The sequence below is a fragment of the Entelurus aequoreus genome, linkage group LG14, assembly GCF_033978785.1.
Source record: "Entelurus aequoreus isolate RoL-2023_Sb linkage group LG14, RoL_Eaeq_v1.1, whole genome shotgun sequence".
NCBI classification, from domain to species: domain Eukaryota; kingdom Metazoa; phylum Chordata; class Actinopteri; order Syngnathiformes; family Syngnathidae; genus Entelurus; species Entelurus aequoreus.
Genome location: NC_084744.1, coordinates 40,890,851 through 40,897,165, shown reverse-complemented (window position 1 = coordinate 40,897,165; position 6,315 = coordinate 40,890,851). Strand labels below are relative to the sequence as shown.

Here is a 6,315-nt window from a genome sequence, read left to right as displayed (position 1 = left end):
TGGACGTATCTTTTTTCGCTCTGACCGTAACTTAGGTACAAGCTGGCTCATTGAATTCCACACTCTCTCCTTTTTCTATTGTGGATCCCGGATTTGTATTTTAAACCACCTCGGATACTATATCCTCTTGAAAATGAGAGTCGAGAACGCGAAATGGACATTTAAAGTGACTTTTATCTCCACGACAATACATTGGTGACACACTTAGCTACTGAGCTAACGTGCTAGCATCGTTCTCAAATGAAGATAGAAACAAAAGAAATAAACCCCTGACTGGAAGGATAGACAGAAGATCAACAATACTATTAAACCATGTACATGTAACTACACGGTTAAAAATTCTCAGCCTGGTAAGGCTTAACAATGCTGTTGCTAACGACGCTAAGGCTAATTTAGCAACTTAGCAACCGGACCTCACAGAACTATGATAAAAACATTAGCGCTCCACCTACGCCAGCCAGCCCTCATCTTCCCATCAACAGCCGTGCTCACCTGCGTTCCAGCGATCAACGGCGCGACGAAGGACTTCATCCGTGGGTTTGGCGGCAAGCATCGGCTAGGCGTCTGCTAAGTAAGTAGTCCTTGTTGTGTTGCTGTAAGTATTGTACTTAGCTGCTAATACACCGATCGATCCCACCTACAACGTTCTTCTTTGCAGCCTCCATTGTTCATTAAACAAATTGCAAAAGATTCACCAACACAGATGTCCAGAATACTGTGGAATTTTGTCGAAGAAAACAAGAGGTTTCTGTATCGGGTTCGATGGGGTCCAACCACTTCCGTGGATTTTGTGACATCACGCGTATAAATCATATCCAAAGGAGTTTTTCAACCGGAAGTGTGGCGGGAATTTTAAAATTGCACTTTATAAGTTAACCCGGCCGTATTGGCATGTGTTTCAATGTTAAGATTTCATCATTGATATATAAACTATCAGACTGCGTGGTCGGTAGTAGTGGCTTTCAGTAGGCCTTTAACATGTTTATTATCTGGGAGACTGACACAGGCATTTAGCTTTTCCACCCACCATCCTGACTCACGGTTTCAACATTTGGTTCTTCTTAAAAGTGTATTAAATCACTTTGTACTTTCTGCAACCATTGGCCTTCCGAATGTAAAGTGAGTGGAGACAATTTGGAGACAGCACTATAGCAATATCAGAGAAGTGCTGCTTTGACTCTTTGTCTTGTTGTTAAACTTGCACGTGAACTTCTTTTTGGACAATTTTGCAGCCGAATACGCCAAATTCATACAACATGACATAGGCCAACGTACAACAGCTATAAGGTATAATGCAATCGCCACTCATGTTAATTACCAAACCGTATCTTAGAATGTAGGCTGAACAGCTATAACAGGGGTGTCCAAACTTTTTCCACTGAGGGCCGCACACTGAAAAATCAAAACAAGCCGGGGCCATTTTGATATTTTTTATTTTAAAATCCAATACAATATATGTATAAAAAAATATACATTTAGGCCTCCACTCAGGCTTGATCCCGGGGACCCTAAAGGGTTTTGGTCAAAAAAATATAAAAAATGTGTCATTATTCAGTATTATTATTTTTATAATTATTCAAGTAATCTCTAGATCAACATGAGGTCTTTCTGTCAATATAACGTTATTAAAGATTTAAGTTGTATGCTCTTTTTGTCAAAGAAAACCCTGTTTTTTTATGGAAAAAACACAAAATATGTAATATTTTCACCCAATAAAATTTTTAAGTGGATTATTTAAAATTATATAATAATTGGAGCCTTAAAAAGGTCAATAACTCATAACAACATTGATTTTAATTCATTATTATTATTATTTTTAGCAATGACACTTAAGAACAAATCACACAAAAATTATTGGGGTTCCAAAAGGGTCCTACTCATTAAAGTGTTAAAAAATAAATTATATATTTTTTTAACTGTTTACTTTTAACACAATAATCTCGAGATCAACTTCAGATCTATCCATCAATTATAAGTTGTATTGTTGTTTATGTTTTTTGTTTGATCGTTTTAGACCCTTTTGAAAAAAAAAAAAAACAGCTTAGTTTTTTATATGGCAAACACAAAATATGCAGCATTTTCCCCAAAGAATATCTCAAAGTGGAATATTTAATGTGACGTAATTGAAGCCTTGAATAGGTCAATAATTCATAACATTGATTTTGATTAATTATTTTTTTAAGAAATAAACAGCCTGCATGGCAGCTTTGTGTTATTAGAGACAACATTGCAACTTGTTCTTGTTACATTTCACCTGTTTGCTCTTTTTTATACCACTTTTTATGTTTTTTTTTTTTTAATAGTATTTTTAGAATGTGCTGTGGGGCCGTTAAAAAATTACCTGTGGGCCGCAAATGGCCCCCGGGCCGCACTTTGGACACCCCTGAGCTATAAGGTATGATGCAATCGATGCTCATGTTAATTACCAAATCGTAACTTAAAATGTTTGCTGAACAACTATAAGGTATGATATAATGGCCACTTATTAAGTAAGGATGTGAAATCACAGATGCAAAAATTCAATATAGTACACATATTGCAGGGTTCGGCGATGTGGCCCTCAGTGAAACGACTTCGACACCCCTGCTCTACAACAAGGAATAGTCCGCAATTGTTTTCCTTCTGATAAAGTGTTGGGTGTGTTTTATGTATTAAAACAACATTGAACACAGGCCGCTTCTGTTCTTCTGTACCTGACTCTGAAAACTGAGAATCCATTCGCATCCTCTCAAGCAGGTGCTCCAGAATCTTCTCTGGTGTACCCGCCATGACCTTGTACCTACAAGCACACGCGACGCAAAGGTCATCAAGCAACCGTAGCAAAGCATGATTAGACAACGCTTTAAGTGAATGAGCATCTGCTTCATCCAGGTGCCAGAGCAGACATCTTGACCAGGTGAAGTGTGGGTGGCAACACTACCCAGCTTGCTTAGTGGATAACAACATCATAAGAGGGTGTTTCATGTGTCCTGTTATGTCCTTCAGACTCTTGTGTGTGACAAGAGGAGTTGATTAAAGCGAGACCCTGCACAAAATGTTGACACTTGAAGGTTTCGTTGGGATTGTGTTGTGGTATTTTGAAGTTGTCTTGTTCGTCACACAACACAATATCACAAGTGTAAAAAAAAACACCTTGTATTGATGACTCATATTAGAAGAGGAGTGCAGTACCAATCTTCTTCAGACCTCAAGGTGTTATTTCTCTATTTCTGAACAAGAACAAGAATACCTGACATTAAATGAGGGAGCTGAGGTCAATTGTTAACTTTCACTATTTCCAACTGATCGAATGCAGCAAGAAGCTGTTGATTAAATTGTTATTCCTAGTCATTACATTAGGAATTCAGAAAATGAGATCAAAGTTAGAATTACTGTATATTTGGCATTTTGTTTTTTATCGCACTCATGAGACTATATACCTGAATATCATTCTTCTTCTTCTATAGCTCATTTAAGGTCATTTAAGATTTATGAAGAAAATACTGATATAATTTCATCGCCAAAAATTATAATTGTCTTCAATGTAATTAAAAAATATGTTTGATTGCAGCTGGGATAGGCTCCAGCGCCCCCGCGACCCCGAAAGGGACAAGCGGTAGAAAATGGATGGATGGATGTTTGATTCTGTACTTTACAGCAGTAAACCTCTCAGCAAATGTCTACATTTTAACTTGAACCAAAGAGTGCAAAACAATAATAAAATTGCCGCATACTAAAAGGTGTAAATATACCATATTTTTCGGACCATAGGGCGCACCGGATTATAAAACGCACCACCGATGAATAGTCCATTTCCGATTGTTTTTCATATATATATATATATATATATATATATATATATATATATATATATACATATATATATATATATATATATATATATATATATATATATATATATATGTATATATATATATATATATATATATATATATGTATATATATATATATATATATATATATATATATATATATATATATATATATATATATATATATATATATATATATATATATACCGTATTTTTCGGAGTATAAGTCGCTCCGGAGAATAAGTCGCACCGGCCGAAAATGCATAATAAAGAAGGAAAAAAACCTATATAAGTCGCACTGGAGTATAAATCGCATTTTTTGGGGAAATGTATTTGATAAAACCCAACAGCAAGAATAGACATTTGAAAGGCAATTTAAAATAAATAAAGAATAGTGAACAACAGTCTGAATAAGTGTACGTTATATGAGGCATAAATAACCAACTGAGAACGTGCCTGGTATGTTAACGTAACGTATTATGGTAAGAGTCATTCAAATAACTATAACATATAGAACATGCTATACGTTTACCAAACAATCTGTCACTCCTAATCGCTAAATCCCATGAAATCTTATACGTCTAATTTCTTACGTGAATGAGCTAAATAATATTATTTGATATTTTACGGTAATGTGTTAATAATTTCACACATAAGTCGCTCCTGAGTATAAGTTGCACCCCCTCCCAAACTATGAAAAAAACTGCGATTTATAGTCCGAAAAATACGGTATATACATATATATATATATATATATATATATATATATATATATATATATACACATATAGTTGGCAATATTATTTTTATTCCATATTTGTTTCCACTACCGCACCTTAAATTGGAGTCCTTAATCTCGTTATATGCATATATAATGACAATAAAGTCCATTCTATTCTATTCTACATATAAGGCGCACCAAATTATAGGGCGTATGAAAGGAGTCATGTACTACTTTATATTAGAAATGGCAACAATGGAGGATGAATGTCACATGACAAGAAGATAGAGAAAAAGAAGAAGCTTATCGACTACGGCGTCGCCACGGACTACAAAGGCGGACGCGCACAATTTTTCAGGATTTATGCAGATCCCAAATACAGATCAGCAGGTACCAGAAGGTAAGAAAAGTTGCTTTTGCATAATATTGTAAAACAAAACGCCAGATAATATGTCTTACCTTATACACACACCATAATAATACTCCTATGTTGAAGCACAGTACAATCCATCAAGTGGTGTGGCTTCATAGCTTACCAAAGTCCTACTAAAACATTTTGATAGATTTTTGAGCGCCGTGTGTAATGTTCTATAATTTCAGTGGAACATTTACAATTTTGGTGTTGTTTACTTGAGTCATATTGCAGTCTACACATATCTCTTATGTGTGACTGCCATCTACTGGTCACACTTATCATTTCACCATGTACCAAATAAAATAACTTTGAGGTCGGTAAGCGAAACCAGAATTATTCCGTACGTTAGGCGCGCCGGGTTATAAGGCGCACTGTCGAGTTTTGAGAAGAAAAAAAAGGATTTTAAGTGTGCCTTATAGTCTGGAAAATACGGTAATCAATATAGAATAGATCCCCCTATTCCCGGGAGTCCCTTTACGAGACCATCCACGCACATAATGTGAGTAATTCAGACGCCCGTAAAAATGTCACAAAAGTTGGCCACTAACAAAGCCTGGATTATGATGCTGCAGCAAGGCCCCCACCACTCGCTTCTCCCCCTCCATACCCTCGTGCTATCTTGGCATTCTCCTCCGATTTTGGATCAACAATAAAATTGACTGTTGTGATCATTAGATTACATTCTGCGACGGAACCCTCTCTGTCTCTTTTCCGAAGAAAGCCAACAAGCTAAAATTGCATAGAAGCACAATCCAGGTTTAAACCCTAAATATGCCTCATAGATACTAACCACTAATGCAGACCTAGGCAAAATAGGGCCCGAGGGCCACATGCGGCCCCTTAAGATTTTCAATCTGGCCCGCCGGACGTTCTACATCATTTTTTTAGACCTTTAACATCAAAAGTGTATTTGCCATTATGATGTGCAGTGATGTATTTAAATGAGCGTAAGTCTTGAACTATAGAAAGTATTTCAATGGTTGAAATCTGCACTTTTGAGTGTTCTAGGAGTTATTAGGGTCATCTAGGTCACAGCAGCTCAGACCAGGAACAAAGCAGAGTGGGCGGGGTTTGTTTACAGAGCAGCCAGCCCCAAACACATGTGTCAGGAACAGATGCGGAAGCATCCATCCATCCATTTTATACCGCTTGTCCCGTTCGGGGTCGCGGGGGGGCTGCTGGAGCCTATCTCAGCTGCATTCGGGCGGAAGGCAAAGTACTAAAATATGTCTATCGAGGATCGATGTTCATATGTTGTTAATATTCAGTGTTTTATTGTTCATAGTTAATATTGTAAGTCCCACTTTCTTTATTTTAACATATATTTTGGGTGTCCCGTTTAGTAAAAAACTGTAAAATTCCATTAG

The 6,315-nt window shown here is 36.5% G+C and overlaps 1 pseudogene; it reads right to left on the bottom strand.

The window, feature by feature from the left end:
- Positions 1 to 6,315, bottom strand: part of LOC133664898 (rap guanine nucleotide exchange factor 4-like) — a 134,154-nt pseudogene that overhangs the window by 21,552 nt on the left and 106,287 nt on the right.